Source organism: Hippopotamus amphibius, chromosome 17 (assembly GCF_030028045.1).
Source record: "Hippopotamus amphibius kiboko isolate mHipAmp2 chromosome 17, mHipAmp2.hap2, whole genome shotgun sequence".
NCBI classification, from domain to species: Eukaryota; Metazoa; Chordata; class Mammalia; order Artiodactyla; family Hippopotamidae; genus Hippopotamus; species Hippopotamus amphibius.
In genome coordinates, this window is record NC_080202.1 from 9,281,464 (window position 1) to 9,293,978 (window position 12,515).

The following is a 12,515-nucleotide window of genomic DNA, read 5'->3' on the forward strand; positions in this document are numbered from 1 at the left end:
AATTCAAGGCTATAAATCCTATCATAAAAGAATATAATCGAGTGTGGCTATAAAGGAAGCCCCGAAACTGAAGTTCAAGTTTTCTTTTATAAATGAAATTCAGAAAAATCAAAATACAGTGGATAAAAGTCATCACCTATAGAAATAGCACAAATCTAATAATTTTCTTACAGATTAATAAAAGTGTGATTGAAGAGTGGGGAAGACACCCCAAAGTCATTCACAGTAACTTGCAGGTAGATTCAGTGAGATTAGATTAGATGCCGTTGTAACTTTGAGAGGTAAAAAATTTAAAAAACCCAGGCCATGTCCCCGCTTTTTGAGTAAGAATGACTGTGTTATCCTATGCCTGTTCCACCACTGTATGGTGGGGGAAGGAGGCAGATGACTTTCTTTTTAGTTTGCATGTCTTCAGAAGGAGAGGAATTTCACTGGAGAAACTGTACTTAAGGATATATACTTGAGAAACCTCATCTAGATGATGAAATTCTGGACTTCAGGCCGATGCTATGATGGGATTAGACTTCGGGGTGCCTTTCAAGGGGATGACTGAATCGTTGGGGGCCAGAGGGCATACGGTGGTAGCCAGTCTCTAGAACAGCCCCCAGGGACCTGTACCTCATGGGATTCACACCCTTGCATAGTCTCCTCCCAAGTCGTATGGGGCTTGGTCTTTGTAACCAATAGACTGTGGCAGAAGTGATGGTATATGACTTCTGAAGCCAGGTCCTAAAAGACACCTCTCTCTCCCCCTCTCTCCTCTCTCTGTCTCTTCAGCTGCTTTTCTGGGAGAAGTCAGCTGCTATGTCATGAGGACAATTAAGAAACTCTATGGAGGGACTTCTCTGGTGGCACAGTGGTTAAGAATCCACCTGCCAATGCAGGGGGACACGGGTTCGATCCCTGGTCAGGGAAGATCCCACATGCCTTGGAGCAACTAAGCCCATGTGCCACAACTACTGAGCCTGCATGCTGCAACTACTGAAGCCCACATGCCTAGAGCCCGTGCTCCACAACAAGAGAAGCCACCACACTGAGAAGCCCGAGCACTGCAATGAAGAGTAGCCCCCATTCGCCACAACTAAAGCCCACAGGCAGCAACAAAGACCCAACACAGCCAAAATAATAATAATAATAAATAAAAATTTTTAAAAAGAAATTATGGAGAGCTCCACATGGCAAGAAACTGAGCTTTCCTGCCACAAGCCAGTGAAAAACAGACTTCTAGCCAAAAGCCGAGTGAGCCAATGCCTCCAGCCCCAGGCAAGCCTTGGGATGACTACAGCCCCAGCCAACACCTTGACTGAAACCTCATGAGAGACCTTAGCTAGAACCACCTGATTCTCAGAAACTGGGTGAGGTAGTGTTTGTTGCCTTAAGCCACTGAGGTAGTGATAATGCAGCAATAAATAATGCATATGGTACATATACTTCTTTTCCGGTCCCCAAACTCATAAGCTTGTGTAAAGCCAAAAAGTATTCATGATGAACTGACCACTTACAAAATTAGCCCTTACTCAGATATTTCTCCTGTATTAGTACCAGCTACCAACCTTGCCCATCTAATTGGCTCCAAAAAAAGGTAGAAGACTGAACCAAGTCCAGGGAAGTGCTGTTAGAAAACTGATCTATCGGCAAAGCAATTAATAGCTAATGTTGATATAGTAAGAAGGGCCACCCACCTGAGATCATTCTGACAGGGGCTAAGCAGGGTTTTAGGGCAGAGTCAATAGGTGACATGTTGGCTATAGTCAAAGGGACAGGCATGGCTTGTCTTTTCCCACAGCCATCATCATCTATGCGGAGGAGTCATTCCCTACCCCTTTGTGTTCAGGCTTTTGGAACTCAAAAATCCAAAACTGAGGCTCAGGTGCAGTAGGGCCAGGTGAAACTGTGGAAGGGAGTATCAGGACCACAAACACATGTATGGTAATGTTGTATTTTACAAGTATTATTCCATCGAAGTGGGACCGAGATGTGTAATTTGATTATGAATATTGCTCCTGACAGTCATGGGAGGAAGGTAGCAGGATACAGAAGGGCAAAGAGATTGATGAGGGACTTCCTAGGTGGCGCAGTGGCTAAGAATCCGCCTGCTAATGCTGGGTAAACGGGTTTGATCCCTGCTCCAGGAAAATCCCACATACCACAGAGCAACTAAGCCCATGTGCTCTAGAGCCCGAGAGCTACAACTATTGAGCCCGTGTGCCGCAACTGCTGAAGCCCTTGTGCCTAGAGCCCGTGCTCTGCAACAAGAGAAGCCACCAAAATGAGGAGCCTGAGAACCAGAATGAAGAGTAGTCTCTGCTCGCCACAACTAGAGAAAGCCCGTGTGCAGCAACAAAGACCCAACACAGTCAATAAATTAATTAATTAATTTTTTGAAAAAAGAGATTGCTGAATGCTCTGTACTGCATGATGTGGTTCCTTCATTAAACCTTCTGGACCTTCCATAAATGTTATTAAATACTTGATGTGATGTACTCTGATGTGATCTGAATGTTGCATCTAGGTTTATTCAACAGCAATCCGGAGACCCCACATTGGGAGCTGGGATTAGAAGCCAGAGACCATCAGTCTGAAGAATTCCACAGAAATTTGGGGAACCTTTTGGAGTTCTCTAGGCTATGAAAATTTGGGGAGTATAAGGAAATTTCCCCTAGGATGTAAGGGACAGGCATGTCCCTAATTGACCATCGTGCTACGTTTTGAGGACCTATCCAGGATAGTTTGAACTGAGGTGGTGTAGCCAGCTACACATTGATCCTGTGCAAGGAGAACACCCTCCGCACTACTGCCAAATCTTGCATACTTGATGCCAGGGTATTGATGCTAATGCCATACAAGCCTCTATGGTCCTAGGGAATCCACTTCAAAGACAAAGGGAAGTTGTGTTAATTACATTAAAATCACCCTTGTAATTTTCAGGGAGTGAATGTACAATCTCGAATTGGATGTTTCAACAGTAAGCTTTGTAGACACCGTTATGTGAACTTAGAACCACTGAGCCTAAGAAATTCTCTGGTGAAATAACTGGTGGCAGAAGACCTCAAAGTCTGGTGTTTACCAGCCTCTGTAGACACCCCGTTCCTTAAGAGAGTAGAGTTTTTCGGGAAGCATATAAAAGATGCTTGAAGTTGGTCATCCTCCGCTCTGTTCCTTCTGCTGAAACAGGATTCCATTATCCACTTGAAGGACACAATGGTTTATATTTTGGGTGGTTATAAATAAAGCTACTATAAAGATTTGCACACAGGAACTCATTTCTCATGGATAAATACCTAGGAGTGAGATTGCTGGATCATATGGTTTGTGTTTAACTTTATAAGAAACTGCCAAACCATTACAAATAGTGGTTGTACTATTTTGCATTCCCACCAGTGGGGAAATAAAGATTGCCCAAATTAGAACAAACAGAGGCGGTTTACTCAGAGCTCACTGTATAGCAAAGGAGTCAGCCACTGTCCCTTGTTTTGGCAGACGGGGTAGTTCAAAAGCTTCACAGTGGGAAAAGGGGAAGGCTTCAGGTATTTCCTGATTGGAGGCTGTTGGCATGGAAAGGCTGTAGGTGAGCTAACTACAAGTGGGGCATCCTATGTGATTGGTTGAGGGGGCATGTATGTCTTTCTCTGGTTGGTTCCGAATTGGAAGCAGGGGCAAAAATTAGGGAAGCTGGCCGTTATTGACCAAGTCCTGACCATTTGGGGCCAGTTGCTGCAGGGGTTGTGGTTTGGCTTCTCGGGCTGGTTGCTCCAGAGTTTGTAGGTCATGGTTCTGTTTCTTTATATATGATTCCGGCCATTGTCCTTTTGTAGATTCTGTCTCTCACTAGCAATGTATGAGAGTTCCAGTTGCTTTGCATCCTCGCCAGTACAGCTTAGGGGAGACAGGGTGACTTGTGGCGGGGGAGTGTTGGCCATTATAGTAGGTGTATAGAAGTATGCCGTTGTGCTTTTTTTTTATAAATAAATTTATTCATTTATTGGTTGCAGTGGGTCTTCGTTGCTGCATGCGAACTTTAGTTGTGGTGAGTGGGGGCTACTCTTCGTTGCAGTGCACGGGCTTCTCATTGCAGGGGCTTCTCTTGTTGCGGAGCATGGGCTCTGGGTGCACGGGCTTCAGTAGTTGTGGCACATGGGCTCAATAGTTGTGGCTCGCAGTTTCTAGAGCGCAGGCTCAGTAGTTGTGGCGCACGGGCTTAGTTTCTCCTCGGCATGTGGGATCGTCCCAGACCAGGGATCAAACCCATGTCCCCTGCATTGGCAGGCAGATTCTTAACCACTGTGCCAACAGGAAACTCCTGCCATTGTGCTTTTAATTTACATTTTGCTAATGACTAATTATAATGAACATCTGTTCATGTCTTTATTTGACACTTGTATATCTTTCTTGGGGAAGTATCTTTTCAAACTTTTACCCATTTTTTTAATTGAGTTACTTGTTTTCTCCTTGTTTTGAGAGTGCTTTATATATTCTAGATATAAGACTTTTTATAAAGTATGTGATTTGCAAATACTGTCTCTCAACAAGCATGGTCTCAGGAAGTGAGGATGGCTTTTCATCTCTTAACAGCGTTTCAATGGAGCAGAAGTTTTTAACTATGATGAGATACACTTTATTTTTCTCTTTTACGGATTGTGTTTGCCTAAGCCTAACAAAGGGTCATAAGATTCTCTCCTATGTTTTCTTCTATGTTTTACTTTTTCACATCTTTTTTTCTTTCTTTCCTTTTTTTTTTTTTTGTTTTTTATTTTTTTGTTTTTGGCTGTGCCTCAATGGGATCTTAGTTCCCTGACCAGGGATTGAACCCTGGGCCCGCGGTAGTGAAAGTGCCTAGTCCTAACCACTGGACTGCTGGGGACTTCCCATTTTTTTCACATTTTATATTTATGTCTGTGATCCATTCCAGGTTAATTTTTGTATGAAGTGTGAAAAATGGGCCAAGGTTGATTTTTTTTTGCACGTGGATAAGCATATGAAAATGGTGTTCGAGCACCTCATCTTGAAAAGACAATTTTTTCTCAATTGAATTGCCTTTGCATCTTTGCCAGAACTCAGCTAACCATATTTGTGTCTATTTTTGGACAACCTGCTTTATTCTATGATCTTGTTGTTCAGCCAATAGCACACTGACTTGATTACTGCAGCTTTATAGAAAGTCTTGAAATCAAAGAGCATGAGTCTTGAAACTTTGTTCTTCATTTCCGAAACTGTTTTAGCTATTCTATTTCCTTTTGCCTTTTGCTATACATTTTAGAATCTGCTCATTGATACTGACAAAAATTATTAGCAAAAAATTCCTGCTGTTTTTTTTTTGTTGGGATTACATGAATCTATAGATATATTGAGGAGAATTGACATGTAACATTATTGAGTCTTCCAATCCATGAACACGATATATCTCTCCATTTATTTGGTCTGCTTTGATTTCTTTCATTAGTATATTATAGTTTCCAGCATAGAGATCATGTACATGTTTTGTTAGATTTATACCTAAGTATTTCTTTTTCTGGTGTCGTTACAAATTGTTCTTTCTCGTTTCACGTTCCAATTGTTCATTGCTACTATATACAAATACAATTAATTTTTGTATATTATCACGCATCATGCAGTCTCAAAAAGCATACTTATTAGTTGTAGGAGCATTTTTGTAAATGCTTTGGATTTTCTATGTAGATAATCATATCAAATGGAAATGAGGACAATTTTATTTCTTCTTTTCCAATAAGTATATCTTTTGTTTATTTTATTGCATTGGCTAAAACTTCCAATGATGTCGGATCGGAGCAGTGACAACGGACAACTTTCCCTTGTGCCTGATGTTGGGGAAAAAGCATTCAGTATTTCATGATTAAATAGGATGTTTGTTGTAGGTTTTTCAGCAGGTTGAGGAAGTTCCCTTCTATTCATATTTTGCTGAAAGTTATGAATGGATATCGTCACATGATTTTTCTTCATGTATTGCGATGATCACATGAATTTTTTTCTTTGCTCTGTTAAAATGGTAAATTGCATTGATTGCTTTTCGACTGTATAAACCAGCCTTGCATCCCCAGGGTGAACTCCACTTGGATGTGATTTTTACATTGTTTGTATGCTGCTGAATTCGATTTGATAATATGTTGTTATCGATTTTTCCTTCTATGTTCATGGAGGACATTGGTTTGCAGTTTTTCTTTCTCGTTATGTCTTTGAAACTGAGGGCAGTCATTAGAGCCATTAAACTTGTAAACTGCCTTTACTGGTCAGGCTCGCTTTCACTGTTGTTGCAAAAATTTGCATGTCCTCCAAGCATCATGTAGCCTAAATAATAAGGTGTTTGCTCAAGTAGTTTTTTCAGAAACTTGGAGTCAGCTGTGTGCGGTTCAAGCTTGACCTGGTTAAGACTGGTTGGAACTACCGACCCCCCAACTGGGCATGTGCGAGTGTCCTGTAATCTTTTGAGGTCAGAGGGCCAAGAGCTCCACCCTCAGAACATGCTGCCACTGTCTAGACATGCGTCCCATGAAGAAGCCTGTAGGTTAGTTTCACCTGCGCAGAATGACAGACAGTTGTTTCACCTTTTTCTCACCTCCAATCACCTTTCTCCGCGATCCCCACTCTCTCCACCCCTCAGCTTTATCCTATAAATACCCTGCGCCTCCTGCCTTCAGGGAAGCAGATTTGAGATTTGTTCTTTTCATTTGGCTGTCCTGTGAATAAATCCTTTCTCAGCGGCAAACCTCGGCATCTCAATGTTTGGCTTGCTGTGCGTCGGACAAATGAACCTGGTGCAACATCTTTACCTGACTTCAGTAATACAGTAGCCTGGCCCAGATTAATTGGGAAGTATTTTTTCCGTTTCTGTTTTCCAAAAGGTATTGTGTAGAACTGGTATTATTTCTCCCCCAAATGTTTGGTTGCAAAACTGTCTGGACCTGGAGTTTTTGTTGTTGGGAGGTTTTTAACTGTAAGTTCAATTTCTTTAATAGATATATGTAATATTGTGATTTTTAATAAGAAATATGTATTTGCTTTTCATCCCCATTTCTGGCACAGAGCATCTGGAATGCTTGGAATTTCCTGAGGAAAGCAATAAGGTGTTTTTTGTTATGCTAATAAGGTGCCTTTTGGGAAAGCACCTAAAGTTGGGAGCGCATCTCTGGAGAAGCCCGCTATGTAATTAGAGGGTTGGAATTTCCATCCAATGCACCTGACCTTTGGGGAGAGGGGAGGGGCTGGAGGTTGGATCAATCACCAAAGGCTAATGATGTAATCAGTTGTGGCTGTTACCAAGCCAAACTGGTGTGCTCACCTGTGTGCAGTAAAGCCAATCCACTGACACCAGGTTGTGGTGAAAGTGCGGTGTTTATTGTAAGGCCAAGGCAAGGAGTCTAGGCAGGTAATGCTCAAAGGACCCAAACTCCCTGATGGATTTCAGGGAAGCGTTTTTAAAGACTGGGTGAAGGAGAGGGTTGTGAGATGCATGATCAGCTCGTGGACACTCTTCTGACTGGTTGGTGGTGAGGTAATTGGGAGTCAACATCATTAAGCTTCTGGTTCCAACCTGTCTGGGGTCTCCATGCTTGTGGTCAGCGTGCAGTTAACTTCTTCCACCTGGTGGGGATTTCAGTATCTGCCAAACAGCTCAAGGATATGGCTCAGAATAGTATCTAGCCCTTGAGGAGGTACTAAAGGTCCTTGACTTTAATGGGTAAACTATTATTATTTGGTCTTGCTTAACTGTTTTCCTTTGTTTCTGCATTTTCTCACTTCTGATTAAATTTGTTCTTTGGAACTCAGGGAAGGCCTAGGAGGCTAAAGATTTTCTACGAACAAGAGGCAGGTGGAAGACACGGGTGTGGGGGATCTGTCCTGGGAAGCCCCCCATAGGGTCCCACTCAGTCACAATCCCCTTTTCTTGGATCCTCCTCAATCTTGAGGGGGACCATATGTGGGACAAGAAAAGGAATAAAATTTTGGATAGAGAGGTTAATCATAAACTCTGCAGAGGAACTTGGTGTTAGAGGGACTTGGTTTCATGACTATATAATGAAGTCATGAGCACAGGCTCCTCATTGCTGTGCCTTCTATTGTTGCGGAGCACAGGCTCTAGTTGCAGCGCACGGACTCAATAGTTGTGGTTCATGGGCTGTAGAGCTCAGGCTCAGTAGTTGTGGTGCATGGGCTTAGTTGCTCTGTGGCATGTGGAATCTTCCTGGAGGCAGGATCGAATCCATGTCCCCTGCATTCACAAGTGGATTCTTAACCACTACACCACCTAGGAAGTCCTGTTCATTGACTCTTTCCTGCCACCTCCATTCCACTGTTGAGCTCCAGTGAATTTTTCATTTCAGATATTGTATCTTTCCATTTCAAAATTTCCATTGTAGGACTTCCCTGGCAGTTCAGTGGTTAAGACCCCATGCTTCCACTACAGGTGGCACAGGTTTGATCCCTGGTTGGGGAATTAAGATCCTGCATGACACATGGCAATAAATAAATAAATAAATCCCTTTAGTGCTTTTTATAGTCTCTATTCTTTTGCTGAGAACCTCTCTCTCTCCATTCAGCACTTTTACCTCATAAAGCATGGTTATAACAGCTGCTCTTAAGTCCTTGTCTGATAATTCCGCTGTCTGAATCATCTTAGAGCTGGCTTCTGTTGATTGTCTTTCACTTGAGAATTGGTCCCATTTTCCAGATTCTTTTTATATCAACAAGTTTAGATTGAATTCTGGACATTTAGAATTTTATGGCATGAGACTCTAAGTCCCGTCAAAATCCTCTGGAATATGTTGATGTTTGTTCGTTCTGATTTAGCAGATAATTGGCCCACTTAGGTTCAGACATCGAGTTCTGTCCCATCTTCTGTGAGCTGTGGTTTTAATGTTAATTGTTTTCCCAACTTTTGCTATGGTGCCTTGGGTCTGTCCCACACATGAATGTGTCTTAGTCTGGGACGTGGGTGGTAGTTAATATCATAACTCAGTTCTCAGCCTTGGCTATGCTCCTTTAGGTCTGTTCCATGCATGCACATCTGAGATTAACCCAGGATCTGTGTAAATTCATACACGGTATTAGGATTTCCTCTTCTCTAGCCTCTCCTGTACTTTCCCTACCCTCTCCAACCTCAAGGGATCTACTTTTTCCAGTCCTCTTGCTTGAAAGGAGTGTCTCTTCAAGTTTTTGTCACCAGTGCTGCCACACAGTTCTGCATGGCTGGGGCTACCCCCAGTGCCAAGAGGTGAGAGAAAAAGAGGAAAAAATAATGGAGGTGCACCCCCACAGACTTGGACCACAGGATCTCCTTTTTCTGGTTCCTCCGGTCATAAAGATTAGTTTTCTCTCCATTTTTATGTGCTGCTCCCCACTGCTGTACATTCTGACTCTGGCCACCCTTGAGCCAAAACCAAGAGAGAAAAAGAGGGAGTCACCACCAGACTCCCAAGCTGCAGGAGCCCCTTCTCTTAGTTCTCTGGCCAGAAAGATAGGGTTTCTTTCCATGTTTTCACTGCTACTCCCTGCTGTGCAATCCCCCACTGAGGTCATTCTCAGGTCAAAGTCAGGAGGTAAAAGAATAAAATAAACAGGGAAACTCACCCAAGTTACATGTGATTCTTCAAGTTTGGACTCCCCTCCCAATCTGCATGCCAGCTTTAACTTTACACATTCAGGTAATTAGTTGCATCTTGTATTTTGTTCAGAGTTCTTAGCTGTAATCAGTGAGAAAGATAGGCTGTTTGGGGCTTACCAGAAGTCACTGTTGAATTTTAATATTGTATATGTGCAATAGGTGAATGCTGAAGACATTGCCATGGAGTGCATTGATGGGACTGGCAATGCAGGTTGTAAAAGAAGTGAGGGTAGAAAGCAAGATTTATTGGATACACTGCATGGGAGCAGTGGGTGAGACCAAAAGAGTGTCTGCATGGGTGGTGGGGAGAGAAACTGGGCTTCTTTTATGGTCCCTTCTAGTCATCCTTGGGTTAATGTTCCACCCATATAGTGATTAGGGCTGGGTATGTTGATTCAGTCTTCCTGGAATGCCCACTGCTTGTTGCTGCTGGTAATCTTCCACTGGGGGAGGATGCAACTGCCTTATCTTGAAATGACCTCCCCTGCATAAGATGACTGTTCTATTGTTAAACTCCACATTTCCCCCCTGACAGATCACCAAAGTCAAATCACTGACATCTGGGTGATGACATCATCTCGGGCTACTTCCTGCTGAGAAGGAGTGATGTGGGGTCCCGGTTGGCTTTGCTGATTGGTGGTAGGGCTATCGGATTGTGTGTGAGTAGAAATTCTGGGAGACCTGTTCGAGAGTAGTCAACTGTATTGATTCTAGAGGTTGGAATCCTTGTCTTGTTACCATTTGTAGCTTGATGGAATGAAGTCTGTTGGAGACAAAAAGAACAAGTAAATTAAACAAAGGTGGCCCTGCCAGGAGAAGGATAAGGAGGGATTTCTTTGGGAGGAGGAGTCAGATGTGAGGAGTGCCATGAGGGCTTATGGGGTCTCCAAGAAAGTGCAAATGAGCCTGTAGTTTAGACATAATGTCTCGGCCCAGAAGGGGGATAGGTCAGGTAGGCAAGACCAGAAAGGAATGAGTGAAAAGGTGTTTGTCTCTCATGCAAGTCAATGGAGGTGTAGAATGGGCCGGTTTTGGTTTGCCATCAATGCTGGTAAGAAGGATCAAGGACCGAAAGGTTGGACCAGAAAAAGTGGCCAGGGCGAAATATGTGGTGCCCCGTATCGATGAGGACAGTAATTTTTGTCCCTGCCACATCAAGGGTCACCCAGGGCTCTTCCATAAAGCTGGAAAACACGGGAGCCTGTATAACCCCTGAGCCCCATCAGTCCTGCAAGAAGAGGTTCCTCATATGGCTCTTTGTAGTCCAGGAAAAGCATCAAGGGCATTTGTCCCTGGGGAGGGGCTCCTGGAGCTGAAGGGCCTCCCAGTGGCTTATGGGGCCTTTTGGTGGGGGATGACCCTCGCCCTTGATGGAGAGAGAGACAGTCTGTTTCCAGTGGCCACACTGCTTGCAGTTGGGACAAGGCCTCAGAGGGGGCTTGTTACCCTGAGGCTTGGAACATTCCCAACTGAGGTGCCCTGGTTGGCCACAGCAGAAGCAGGACTGGGCCAGGGCGGCTGTCCCCTTTGGTTGGCTGGGGTGAGCCAGGGGGGTGCCCGAAATGGGCAGGGAACTAACAGTTGGGCTCTCGAGGCCTCCTTCTGGTTATTAAAGACCTCAAAGACCATACCAATAGAATGGCAAAGGGAGTTTGGGATCCCTTTTCAATGTTTTGGGGTTTTTGTCTGATATTAGGTGAAGCTTGGCAGATGAAGTGAACGGCCAGAATAGCTAGTCCCTCTGGGCTTTCAGGGTTCTGAATGGGTGTGGGGGGTGAGAGGGCATTGGGACAGGGAGGAGGAGTGGCGGGAGGGGGAGCGGATTGAGGGAGGGATTGTTGAGAATGTCAGTGTCAGGCTGAAGAGAGCAGAATTTGGAGAGACACATGTGACAGGTTTGTCATAATTTGGGGTTTTGTGACAGGGCCATGAAGGCCTGAATGTAGGGGACCTCAGAGTCCTTCACAAGTTTACAACAAAAGAGATGGAGCTGTAGGATGTTGTTATAGTTTAGGGGTCCACTGAGGGGCAATGAATATTAGCCATTTCTTTCTGAGAGTTTGGGGATCAAATTTAGTCCAATTTTTAAGAATATATCCCAAAGGTGAGTCAGCAGGAATAGAGGGTGTTAGACTCATACTGAATCTTAACCAGGTACAGCATCTGCCCAAAAGGCATCCCTAGAGGGAGATGGGCCTCTGTTGTGTCTGCAAGGGACCCGAGGTTGCCCTCTAGACTGGAGTGCCCCTCAAGAATAGAGGACCTCTCTTGAGGTGGCCAGCTGACAGGCGTCAGGCCTTGGGTGATCAGCCCAAGACAAAGGAGTGGAAAGGGGTCTCCGGCCAGCCGAGAGGGGGATGCTCTTTTGTTTTGTGCCAACTCATTGGAAGTACCTGGAGATGTTAGTGGATCAGGACGGATGGTCCTCAAGGGAGAACAGAAAGGAAAGGGGGATCTCACAGCGCTGCCGCTGCTGACTGCACCAGGCATCGGAAGTAAGGAGTCTCAAGGCCAGGTCCAAAGAACACTGCCATCTGATCAGGCAGGGACCGTCGGTCAGTCAGTTGGTATGGGGCCAGGTTTTACATCAGCCAAAGAGTTGCCTCAGCCAGGATGCGCAATCCCTGGATTCCAGGGACCTTAGACCACCAACGGTGTTGAAGAGGAGAAGAGACGGTACCTCTTAGGAGTCCATCCCGGAGGCCTTCGGGTCCCACTGAGGAGTAGCCCCAGCCCGGGCCCTTCAATTGCCCAGTCAGTAGGCTGATCACTACATGTTGGAAGAAGGATCAAAGAAGGCAAAGAGAAGAGAGAGAGGTACTCTCTGTAGGGGCCACCAAAATGCCACAGAGTGTGGTGATGGGGCCAGGAATGTGGATGGTAAAAGAATTTACTGAAT